Raw genomic sequence first — 13,840 nt, forward strand, 5'->3', positions numbered from 1 at the left:
TTTGAGCCATGATAGATTGACGTGCATATCATTGTTGCATCATGCTGAATAAAACTGCAGACAAAAAGAAACACACGCGCATCACACTTCATACATCAGCTGCACAAAGATACAGTGCATTAAAAATTCTTTGGGTGGATATATTATGTTAGGTTTGATTCATGAGCTTACCTTGCTCCACCACTGCTAACACTGACTGACATGTAAGCTGACTGTGGTAAGGATGAGGGACTGAAAACAAGACTATGGCTCCATCTAGTGGTCATAAGTATATATAGGATGGTTTATTTCACAAATTTGACATTACATTGGCTGCTTTAGACAGGCATCCCAATTCTGATATTTTTTCCACTAATGGGTCTTTTGACCAATCACATCAGATCTTTTCACATCAAATCTTTTCAGAACTGATCTGATTGGTCAAATGACTAATTAGTTTAAAAAAATATCAGAATTGGATTGCTTGTTTAAACGTATCAATGGCAGCTGATTCTGAATTATGACACACTTTACATGAATACACTCTGCACAAGAAAATCATCAACACAATTAAATCATTAAAATACATATCTTCGGAGAACTGTCAGTGCTAAGGGTAAGACACAAGTAGCAGTCCTTAGCTCACTGGTTGAGCAGCCTAGTCATGTATGGTAACACGCTCCTTTGGAAGTGCTTGGTCCTGCACCTGATGGATTCCAACGTTGTTGAGGAACGGGCAACACAACCAGAGATGGAAGAGTGATCGGGGGCAGCATGTGCCGGTAGGGGCCTGGTTTCAGGAGGATCTTTACAAACTTGTTATCAGACGCAATTGCATGGAGGTTAGATTGACAGCTGAGATCCATTGAGCATGTTGGAGCTGATGAAACAACAGAAGCCCGTTCATGTTCAATGGAGGGATGCGATCATGGGCGAGGAAGCGTGAACACGGCAGGAATTCATGCACAAACATGAGGTTCGTTCTAAGGGATTTGTTTACATAGAAATTGACCTGGCTAAAAGGTGATCCACTTTCATGTCATAGGTTATCACGAGTCGAACTCAGAGTTGACCAAAGTTATCTCCTTTATCTGGATTCATAGTACGCCACTCCTGATCCATGAGTTAGCCAGTTAACTTGTCTAAATGTTCTGAAATAGCTTAATTTTTTGGAAAGATAAGCTTGAAATGGGCATGGTCTAATTGACTCAACAACCAAAATAACGACTAAGTTTAGCTTTCTAGGTAAAACACACAAAAAATGGCTAAATATTGTTGTTTACCAAAGTTAGCGGCCTGATCCTGTTTTGTAGTATACCCCTCAGGTAACCAGTCAGGCTAGGGTTAGGGTTGAACCGGGATGTGGACATGATGCTAGGGTTAGGGTTGAACCGGGATGTGGACATGATGCTAGGGTTAGGGTTGAACCGGGATGTGGACATGATGCTAGGGTTAGGGTTTAACCGGGATGTGGACATGATGCTAGGGTTAGGGTTGAACGGGGATGTGGACATGATGCTATGGTTAGGGTTGAACCGGGATGTGGACATGATGCTAGGGTTAGGGTTGAACGGGGATGTGGACATGAAGCTAGGGTTAGGGTTGAACGGGGATGTGGACATGAAGCTATGGTTAGGGTTGCAACTAGGTTTAGCGTTGTGATTGATGCTAGGGTTAGGGTTGAACCGGGATGTGAACATGAAGCTAGGGTTAGGGTTGTGATTGATGCTAGGGTTAGGGTTGAACGGGGATGTGGACATGAAGCTAGGGTTAGGGTTGAACGGGGATGTGGACATGAAGCTAGGGTTAGGGTTGAACGGGGATGTGGACATGAAGCTAGGGTTAGGGTTGTGATTGATGCTAGGGTAAGGGTTGAATGGGGATGTGGACATGAAGCTAGGGTTAGGGTTGTGATTGATGCTAGGGTTAGGGTTGAACGGGGATGTGGACATGAAGCTAGGGTTAGGGTTGAACGGGGATGTGGACATGAAGCTAGGGTTAGGGTTGAACGGGGATGTGGACATGAAGCTAGGGTTAGGGTTGAACGGGGATGTGGACATGAAGCTATGGTTAGGGTTGCAACTAGGTTTAGCGTTGTGATTGATGCTAGGGTTAGGGTTGAACCGGGATGTGAACATGAAGCTAGGGTTAGGGTTGTGATTGATGCTAGGGTTAGGGTTGAACTGGGATGTGGACATGAAGCTAGGGTTAGAGTAGAACTGGGATGTGGACATGAAGCTAGGGTTAGGGTAGAACTGGGATGTGGACATGAAGCTAGGATTAGGGTTGAACCGGGATGTGGACATGAAGCTAGGGTTAGGGTTGAACCGGGATGTGAACATGAAGCTAGGGTTAGGGTTGAACTGGGATGTGGACATGAAGCTAGGGTTAGAATAGAACTGGGATGTGGACATGAAGCTAGGGTTAGGGTAGAACTGGGATGTGGACATGAAGCTAGGGTTAGGGTTGAACCGGGATGTGGACATGAAGCTAGGGTTAGGGTTGAACCGGGATGTGGACATGAAGCTAGGGTAGAACTGGGATGTGGACATGATGCTAGGGTTAGGGTAGAACTGGGATGTGGACATAAAGCTAGGGTTAGGGTTGAACCGGGATGTGGACATGATGCTACGGTTAGGGTTGAACCGGGATGTGGACATGAAGCTAGGGTTAGGGTAGAACTGGGATGTGGACATGAAGCTAGGGTTAGGTTAGAACTGGGATGTGGACATGAAGCTAGGGTTAGGGTAGGACGGGGTTGTGAACATGAAGCTAGGGTTAGGGTTGAACCGGGATGTGGACATGAAGCTAGGGTTAGGGTAGAACTGGGATGTGGACATGAAGCTAGGGTTAGGGTAGAACTGGGATGTGGACATGAAGCTAGGGTTAGGGTAGGACGGGGTTGTGAACATGAAGCTAGGGTTAGGGTAGAACTGGGATGTGGACATGAAGCTAGGGTTAGGGTAGGACGGGGTTGTGAACATGAAGCTAGGGTTAGGGTTGAACCGGGATGTGGACATGAAGCTAGGGTTAGGGTAGAACTGGGATGTGGACATGAAGCTAGGGTTAGGGTAGAACTGGGATGTGGACATGAAGCTATGGTTAGGGTAGGACGGGGTTGTGAACATGAAGCTAGGGTTAGGGTAGAACTGGGATGTGGACATGAAGCTAGGGTTAGGGTAGAACTGGGATGTGGACATGAAGCTAGGGTTAGGGTAGAACTGGGATGTGGACATGAAGCTAGGGTTAGGGTTGAACTGGGATGTGGACATGAAGCTAGGGTTAGGGTAGAACTGGGATGTGAACATGAAGCTAGGGTTAGGGTTGCAACTAGGTTTAGGGTTGTGATTGATGCTAGGGTTAAATTTTAAAATAAAATTTTTAAATTTAAAAAATTTAAAATTTTAAAAATTTAAAAATTTAAATATATTTTTTTTAAATTAAATACATTTAAGTCATTTAGCAGACGCTCTTATCCAGAGCGACTTACAAATTGGTGCATTCACCTTATGACATCCAGTGGAACAGTCACGGTGGTTATCTAATATAAATATGTGCTATGTTTTCGCCGTAAAACATTTTAGAAATCTGACTTGCTAGGTAGATTAACAAGATGTTTATCTTTCATTTGAGCTATTGGACTTGTTAATGTGTGGAGGTTAAATATTTTTAGGAATATTTTTTGTGCATTGTGCGTTATGGTAATGAGCTTGAGCTGTAGTCACAAACCCGGATCCGGGATGGGGGACGTAGTCACAAAGAGGTTAAGTGTGCCTTGAATTCTAAATAAAATCATAGTGTCACCAGCAAAGCAGCCCCACAACATCACACCTTCTCCATGCTTCACAGTGGGAACCACATGCTGATATCATCCGTTCACCTACTCTGAGTCTCACCAAGACACAGCGGATGGAACAAAAAATCTCAAATTTGGACTCATCAGACCGAAGGACAGATTTCCACAGGTCTAATGTCCATTGCTTATATTTCTTGGCCCAAGCAAGTCTCTTCTTATTGGTGTCCTTTAGTAGTTGTTTCTTTGCAGCAATTCGAACATGAAGGCCTGATTTCACGCACTCTCCTTAGAAGAGTTGATGTTGAGTCTATGTCTTCCATTCCTGTGATGGTCCTCATGAGTCAGTTTCAACAAAGCGCTCGATGGTTTTTGTGACTGCACTTGAAGAAACTTTCAAAGTTCTTGTAATGTTGTGTATTGTGACTGACCTTCATGTCTCAAAGTAATGGACGGTAGTTTCTCTTTACTTAATTGAGCTGTTCCAAAAATGGCTATCTTTTGTATACCACCCCTACCTTCTCACAACACAACTGACTGGCTCAAACAAACTAAGGAATGAAATTCAACAATGCACACCTGTTCATTGAAATCCATTCCAGGTGACTACCTCATGAAGCTGGTTCAAGAGTGGCATGAGTGTGCAAAGCTGTCATCAAGGCAAAGGGTGGCTACATTGACGAATATATAAATAATATAAATAAATATATTTAGATTTGTTTAACAAGTTTTTGGTTATTCCATGTGTGTTATTTCCTAGTTTTGATATCTTCACTATTATTCTACAATGTAGAAAATAAAGAAAAACTGTAGGTGTGTCAACTACCAATTGTGCAAGTTCGGGTAGAACTGGGATGGGTAGAACTGGGTTAGGGTAGAACTGGGATGTGAACATGAAGCTAGGGTTAGGGTTGAACCGGGATGTGGACATGAAGCTAGGGTTAGGGTTGAACCGGGATGTGGACATGAAGCTATGGTTAGGGTTGCAACTAGGTTTAGGGTTGTGATTGATGCTAGGGTTAGGGTAGAACTGGGATGTGAACATGAAGCTAGGGTTAGGGTTGAACTGTGATGTGGACATGAAGCTAGGATTGGGATTAGGGGTGGCTAGGTTTAGGGTTAGGGTCGAACCATCGCCCTATACTACAAATCTTAGCAAGGTAACTTTGGTCTAGGATTAGGTTTAGGGTTGTGGTTGAGGCTTAGGGTTGAACCACAGCCCTATAATACGAATGAGGTTTGAGGAGTTAGCGAGGTAGCTTTGGTCAACTCTGTGTTCAACTGTCGATAACCAGAAACATGAAAGTGACTCACCTTTTAACCAGGTACATTTATATGGCAATGAATCCTTCAGAACTAACCTGGTCCAGGGCAGGCTAACTCAGGGCTAACTCCAGTTATCATGAGAAGTGTCTGAGCCTTGAATTGAGGACCAATGAAATCAGATTCGCTCCCTCTGGCAAAGATTGCGTCATCATCCCTTTCATTTTAATTAATCAAATATTTTTTGTGTTAATTAAATGTTTTATTATTCAAATAGCTATCACGTTACATATTTAGTAATGACAGGATGCATTTGAAATGTCACCCACGGTAAAACTTTTGTATGATTTGATACAATTATTTTTTAAATTAATTGTATAAAGGTGTTTGTGCGATGATAAGCACACCAAAGACGACATTAGTGATACGTAATAAAATGAAGACTGCACTTCTAATACCCTATTTCACATCATAGCCTGATAAATTTGGAAGATAACTTTTATTTCATGTTGATTTGGGGGAAAAAAATGAGAAGGTGGCACTGACTCGCCCATGGATTTATGTTTCAATGAAGAGTTTGGCGTTTGACTAGCCACGTGCGACATGCACACTCAGTTACAAGCCTGGTAGAGTTAGAGGCAGATGGACAAGCAATATCCACCGTCGTAATATGGATGAAGCCTGAGCAGGAATGTGAAGTTATCTGAATCTGGTTAGGTTTAGAAAACACTGAGTGGATCTAGCTTGCATCATAGTGTACCACACAGGATGTGGACATGAAGCTAGGGTTAGGGTTAGGTTTGTGGTTTACCCTAGGGTTAGGGTTGAACTGAGATGTGAACATGAAGCTAGAGCTAGGGTTAGGGTTGAACCTGGATGTGCACATGAAGCTAGGGTTAGGGTTAGGTTTGTGGTTTACCCTAGGGTTAGGGTTGAACCTGGATGTGCACATGAAGCTAGGGTTAGAGTTAGGGTTAGGGTTGTGTTGATGTATTACATTGACACAAAAATAGGTAACATTTACTACGGTGGAATGTCATATTCACATTCACAAAGTGCCTGTGGATCTGTATTCTGTGCTAACAGAATTGTTTTCCGCCTGTCGATGTATTACAATACACAAATGTGGCTTCAGATGAGAGTCGACGATGTCCCTTATTTGGATAATCTTTGTCATGTGTCTCATTCAGCCGTTTCTTGGGAGAAAGCTTTCGAGCTAGAATAATAAAGAATAACTTTGTGAACCGTGAGTGTAACGTTTATTTATTCAACAAACTATGTTAAAATGTTCAACAAATTACTTTCTTATCAATGTTTAATTGTTTAATCGGCCAGGTCTGGTGCTACCTTTGCTAGGTAAAGCCCCGCCTGATCACCCCCAAAGCCAATTCCTCCTTTGGCCACCTTTCCTTCCAGTTCTCTGCTGCCAATGACTGGAACGAACAGCAAAAATTGCTGAGGCTGGAGACTCTTATCTCCCTCACTAACTTCAAGCACCAGCAGTGAGAGCAGCTCACAGATCATTGCACCTGTACATAGCCCATCTGTAAATAGCCCATCCAACTACCTCATCTCCATACTCTATTTATTTATTTTGCTCTTTTGCACCCCAGTATCTCTTCTTGCACATTCATCTTCTGTACATCTATCACTCCAGTGTTTAATTGCTATATTGTAATTACCTTGCCACTATGGCCTATTTTATTGCCTACATCCCTGATCTTACCTCATTTGCCCATACTGTATATATACTTTTTTCCTACATAACTATTGACTGTATGTTTGTTTATTCCATGTGTAACTCTGTGTTGTTGTATGTGTCGAACTGCTTTTCTTTATCTTGGCCAGGTCGCAATTGTAAATGAGAACTTGTTCTCAACTAGCCTACCTGGTTAAATAAAGGTGTTCTCAACTAGCCTACCTGGTTAAATAAAGGTGTTCTCAACTAGCCTACCTGGTTAAATAAAGGTGAAATATAATAAAACATTTAAATTGCACAGGATGAAGATTGCACACACAAACTGAATGGCAGTTTTTTATTTGAAAATCAATTTCTGGGTTTGTGTTTCCGTTTGCGGTTATGGATGTTTTGGAATCCTGCTGTGTTTAAGTATTTTTATTTTTACTATAGACATAGTTGTTGACTGAGTGAAGTGGAACATTGAAACTCACAGTCCATCCCGATGAATCTGGAGTTTGCTTGAATTGATAAAAGTAATAAAAATGTATCCAATTTGTGAGACAATAAATACTATTTCTCAATGGGATTAGGAGGACGTTTTTTGGGCTATCTACTTAAAAGGTCTAATACCGTAGTTTTTATACAAAAAGACTGCTTGGTTGAGTGTGGATATTTTTCACTGCCATGCATGTGCATCTAAATGGCAATATCAAACGGAGAAGAACAATATCAAATGGAGAAGAACAATATCAAACGGAGAAGAACAATATCAAATGGAGAAGAACAATATCAAACGGAGAAGAATAATCAACTAAATACTTCCTGTGTGTGTGTGTGTGTGTGTGTGTGTGTGTGTGTGTGTGTGTGTGTGTGTGTGTGTGTGTGTGTGTGTGTGAGAGAGAGAGAGAGAGAGAGAGAGAGAGAGAGAGAGAGAGAGAGAGAGAGAGAGAGATAGCTGGCCTCTCACATTGTGTGTGTGTGTGTGAGTGAGTGAGTGAGAGAGAGAGAGAGATAGCTGGCCTCTCACGTGTGTGTGTGTGTGTGTGTGTGTGTGTGTGTGTGTGTGTGTGTGTGTGTGTGTGTGTGTGTGTGTGTGTGTGTGTGTGTGTGTGTGTGTGTGTGTGTGTGTGTGTGTGTGTGTGTGTGTGTGTGTGTGTGTGAGAGAGAGAGAGAGAGAGATAGCTGGCCTCTCACATTGTGTGTGTGTGTGTGTGAGTGAGTGTGAGAGAGAGAGAGAGAGATAGCTGGCCTCTCACGTGTGTGTGTGTGTGTGTGTGTGTGTGTGTGTGTGTGTGTGTGTGTGTGTGTGTGTGTGTGTGTGTGTGTGTGTGTGTGTGTGTGTGTGTGTGTGTGTGTGTGTGTGTGTGTGTGTGTGTGTGTGTGTGTGTGTGTGTGTGTGTGTGTGTGAGAGAGAGAGATAGCTGGCCTCTCACATTGTGTGTGTGTGTGAGAGCGAGAGTTGCACCCCTTCTGAAAAAACCTACACTCGATCCCTCCAATGTCAACAACTACAGACCAGTATCCCTTCTTTCTTTTCTCTCCAAAACTCTTGAACGTGCCGTCCTTGGCCAGCTCTCCCGCTATCTCTCTCAGAATGACCTTCTTGATCCAAATCAGTCAGGTTTCAAGACTAGTCATTCAACTGAGACTGCTCTTCTCTGTATCACGGAGGCGCTCCGCACTGCTAAAGCTAACTCTCTCCTCTGCTCTCATCCTTCTAGACCTATCGGCTGCCTTCGATACTGTGAACCATCAGATCCTCCTCTCCACCCTCTCCGAGTTGGGCATCTCCGGCGCGGCCCACGCTTGGATTGCGTCCTACCTGACAGGTCGCTCCTACCAGGTGGGGTGGCGAGAATCTGTCTCCTCACCACGCGCTCTCACCACTGGTGTCCCCAGGGCTCTGTTCTAGGCCCTCTCCTATTCTCGCTATACACCAAGTCACTTGGCTCTGTCATAACCTCACATGGTCTCTCCTATCATTGCTATGCAGACGACACACAATTAATCTTCTCCTTTCCCCCTTCTGATGACCAGGTGGCGAATCGCATCTCTGCATGTCTGGCAGACATATCAGTGTGGATGACGGATCACCACCTCAAGCTGAACCTCGGCAAGACGGAGCTGCTCTTCCTCCCGGGGAAGGACTGCCCGTTCCATGATTTCGCCATCACGGTTGACAACTCCATTGTGTCCTCCTCCCAGAGCGCTAAGAACCTTGGCGTGATCCTGGACAACACCCTGTCATTCTCAACTAACATCAAGGCGGTGGCCCGTTCCTGTAGGTTCATGCTCTACAACATCCGCAGAGTACGACCCTGCCTCACACAGGAAGCGGCGCAGGTCCTAATCCAGGCACTTGTCATCTCCCGTCTGGATTACTGCAACTCGCTGTTGGCTGGGCTCCCTGCCTGTGCCATTAAACCCCTTCAACTCATCCAGAACGCCGCAGCCCGTCTGGTGTTCAACCTTCCCAAGTTCTCTCACGTCACCCCGCTCCTCCGCTCTCTCCACTGGCTTCCAGTTGAAGCTCGCATCCGCTACAAGACCATGGTGCTTGCCTACGGAGCTGTGAGAGGAACGGCACCTCAGTACCTCCAGGCTCTGATCAGGCCCTACACCCAAACAAGGGCACTGCGTTCATCCACCTCTGGCCTGCTCGCCTCCCTACCACTGAGGAAGTACAGTTCCCGCTCAGCCCAGTCAAAACTGTTCGCTGCTCTGGCCCCCCAATGGTGGAACAAACTCCCTCACGACGCCAGGACAGCGGAGTCAATCACCACCTTCCGGAGACACCTGAAACCCCACTCTTTAAGGAATACCTAGGATAGGATAAAGTAATCCTTCTCACCCCCCTTAAGATTTAGATGCACTATTGTAAAGTGGCTCTTCCACTGGATGTCTTAAGGTGAATGCACCAATTTGTAAGTCGCTCTGGATAAGAGCGTCTGCTAAATGACTTAAATGTAAAATGTAAAAAGTGTGTGTGTGTGTGTGTGTGTGTGTGTGTGTGTGTGTGTGTGTGTGTGTGTGTGTGTGTGTGTGAGTGAGTGAGAGAGAGAGAGAGAGAGAGAGAGAGAGAGAGAGAGATAGCTGGCCTCTCACGTGTGTGTGTGTGTGTGTGTGTGTGTGTGTGTGTGTGTGTGTGTGTGTGTGTGTGTGTGTGTGTGTGTGTGTGTGTGTGTGTGTGTGTGTGTGTGTGTGTGTGTGTGTGTGTGTGTGTGTGTGTGAGAGAGAGAGAGATAGCTGGCCTCTCACATTGTGTGTGTGTGTGTGAGAGCGAGAGTTGCACCCCTTCTGAAAAAACCTACACTCGATCCCTCCAATGTCAACAACTACAGACCAGTATCCCTTCTTTCTTTTCTCTCCAAAACTCTTGAACGTGCCGTCCTTGGCCAGCTCTCCCGCTATCTCTCTCAGAATGACCTTCTTGATCCAAATCAGTCAGGTTTCAAGACTAGTCATTCAACTGAGACTGCTCTTCTCTGTATCACGGAGGCGCTCCGCACTGCTAAAGCTAACTCTCTCTCCTCTGCTCTCATCCTTCTAGACCTATCGGCTGCCTTCGATACTGTGAACCATCAGATCCTCCTCTCCACCCTCTCCGAGTTGGGCATCTCCGGCGCGGCCCACGCTTGGATTGCGTCCTACCTGACAGGTCGCTCCTACCAGGTGGGGTGGCGAGAATCTGTCTCCTCACCACGCGCTCTCACCACTGGTGTCCCCCAGGGCTCTGTTCTAGGCCCTCTCCTATTCTCGCTATACACCAAGTCACTTGGCTCTGTCATAACCTCACATGGTCTCTCCTATCATTGCTATGCAGACGACACACAATTAATCTTCTCCTTTCCCCCTTCTGATGACCAGGTGGCGAATCGCATCTCTGCATGTCTGGCAGACATATCAGTGTGGATGACGGATCACCACCTCAAGCTGAACCTCGGCAAGACGGAGCTGCTCTTCCTCCCGGGGAAGGACTGCCCGTTCCATGATTTCGCCATCACGGTTGACAACTCCATTGTGTCCTCCTCCCAGAGCGCTAAGAACCTTGGCGTGATCCTGGACAACACCCTGTCATTCTCAACTAACATCAAGGCGGTGGCCCGTTCCTGTAGGTTCATGCTCTACAACATCCGCAGAGTACGACCCTGCCTCACACAGGAAGCGGCGCAGGTCCTAATCCAGGCACTTGTCATCTCCCGTCTGGATTACTGCAACTCGCTGTTGGCTGGGCTCCCTGCCTGTGCCATTAAACCCCTTCAACTCATCCAGAACGCCGCAGCCCGTCTGGTGTTCAACCTTCCCAAGTTCTCTCACGTCACCCCGCTCCTCCGCTCTCTCCACTGGCTTCCAGTTGAAGCTCGCATCCGCTACAAGACCATGGTGCTTGCCTACGGAGCTGTGAGAGGAACGGCACCTCAGTACCTCCAGGCTCTGATCAGGCCCTACACCCAAACAAGGGCACTGCGTTCATCCACCTCTGGCCTGCTCGCCTCCCTACCACTGAGGAAGTACAGTTCCCGCTCAGCCCAGTCAAAACTGTTCGCTGCTCTGGCCCCCCAATGGTGGAACAAACTCCCTCACGACGCCAGGACAGCGGAGTCAATCACCACCTTCCGGAGACACCTGAAACCCCACTCTTTAAGGAATACCTAGGATAGGATAAAGTAATCCTTCTCACCCCCCCCCCTTAAAAGATTTAGATGCACTATTGTAAAGTGGCTCTTCCACTGGATGTCTTAAGGTGAATGCACCAATTTGTAAGTCGCTCTGGATAAGAGCGTCTGCTAAATGACTTAAATGTAAAATGTAAAAAGTGTGTGTGTGTGTGTGTGTGTGTGTGTGTGTGTGTGTGTGTGTGTGTGTGTGTGTGTGTGTGTGTGTGTGTGTGTGTGTGTGTGTGTGTGTGTGTGTGTGTGTGTGTGTGTGTGTGTGAGAGAGAGAGAGAGATAGCTGGCCTCTCACATTGAAGAGACAGAGATTGTGATATCGTAATAAATACAGTGTGTATGATAAGTAAGCATTTTTTTCACATTTTGTTGCTTGATAAAGTAGGATTGATAAAGTAGGATTTAGTTGTGATTTTTTTGTCATTGATCTACACACTCCATAACGTCAAAGTAAAAAGAAAATACCACAAGTGTTAACAAATTAATGCAAATGATTAAATAAAAAAATGTAGCTAAAGTATTCTCCTCTTTTGTTTAGGTAAATTAGTTCAGGAGTAACATTTAGTGTAACAAATCACATAATAAGTTACATGTGTGAAATAATATGGGATGACATCATTTTTGAATGACAACCCCTTCCTCTGTCCCCCATACATACAACATCTGTAAGGTCCCTCAGTCAAGAATTACATTTCAAGCACAGATTCAAGTACATAGACCAGGGAGCTTATACAGAAAACCAGCCTAAAACACCAAACAGCAAGCAATGCAGATGTAGAAGCAGTGTGGCTAGGAAAAACTCCCTAGAAAGGTAGGAACGTAGAGAGAAACCTAGAGAGGAACCAGGCTTTGAGGTTGCCAGTCCTCTTCTGTCTGTGCCGGTGGAGATAAGAGTACATGGACATTAAGGCTAGATCGTTCTTCAAGATGTTCAAATGTTCATAGATGACAAGCAGGGTCAAATAATAATCACAGTGGTTATAGAGGGTGTAACAGGTAAGATAACACCTAAGATAACAAGGTAACACCTCAGGAGTAAATGTCAGGTGGCTTTTCATAGATGAGTATTCAGAGTTCGAGACAGCAGCTGCAGAAGAGAGAGCGAGAGAGAGAGAGAGAGAGAGAGAGAGAGAGAGAGAGAGAGAGAGAGAGAGAGAGAGAGAGAGAGAGAGAGAGAGAGAGAGAGAGAGAGAGAGAGTCGAAACAGCAGGTCCGTGATAGGGTAGAAGGTCCGGTGAACAGGTCAGGGTTCCATAGTCACAGACAGAACAGGAGAAACTGGATCAGAAGCCCGACAAGATAGCACATACGGTGAACAGGTCAGGGTTCCATAGCCGCAGGCAGAACTGCAGAAATTGGATCAGCAGCACGACTAGGTGGACTGGGGAAGGGGACAGCCAGGAGTCGTCAGGCCAGGTAGCCCTGAGGCATGCTCCTAGGACTCAGGTCCTCTGGGAAGAGAGAGCAAGAGAGAGAGATGGGAGACTTAGAGGAAGCATACTTAAGATCATACAGGACACCAAACAAGAGAAGACAAGAGAAATACACCAGATAGGACAGACTGACAGACTGATAGACTGACCCTAGACTGACAGACTGACCCTAGCTCCCCGGCACATGGATTATTGCAGCATAGATACTGGGGACTGAGTCATGGGGGGGGGAGGGATACTGTGGCCCCGTCTGACAATACCCTTGGACAGGGCCAACCAGGCAGGATATAACCCCACCCACTTTGCCAAAGCACAGCCTCCACACCACTAGAGCGATACCGGGTAGCCGGAGAGTAGAGCAGTAGTCTAATAATCATTAAGATGACACGACAGTGGTAGGCCTGATCACCGGACAGCCTATAGGGAGGAGGTCGGCGACCTAGCTGTGTGGTGCCAGGACAACAACATCTCCATCAACGTGATCAAGATAAAGGAGATGACAGTGGTGGAAAAAGTACTCCATTGTCATACTTGAGTAAAAGTAAAGATACCTTAACAGACATTTACTCAAGTAAAAGTGAAAGTTACCCAGTAAAATACTACTTGAGTGTAATCCTGAAAGTATCTGGTTTTAAATGTACTTAAAAAGTACTAAATTGACGTACTTGAGTAAAAGTATATACCGTAGTAAAAGTAAATGCTATACATCAAATTCCTTATATTAAGCAAATCAGACAGCATTATTTTCATATTATTTTTAATTATGGACAGAAAGGGGCACACACCAACACTCAGACATAATTTACAAACATTGCAGTTGTGTTTCGTGAGTCCGCCAAATCAGAGGCAGTGGGGATGACAAAGCATTATATTGATGAGTGCCATAATTCTGTCCTGCTTGAGCACTCTAAATGTAACGAGTTATTTTGTGTGTCAGGGAAAATGTAAGGAATGAAAAGTACATTATTTTCTTTAGGAATGTAGTAGAGTAAAAGTAAAAGTTGTCAAAATATCAATAGTA

This window comes from Oncorhynchus gorbuscha, linkage group LG06, assembly GCF_021184085.1.
Source record: "Oncorhynchus gorbuscha isolate QuinsamMale2020 ecotype Even-year linkage group LG06, OgorEven_v1.0, whole genome shotgun sequence".
Classification (NCBI taxonomy): domain Eukaryota; kingdom Metazoa; phylum Chordata; class Actinopteri; order Salmoniformes; family Salmonidae; genus Oncorhynchus; species Oncorhynchus gorbuscha.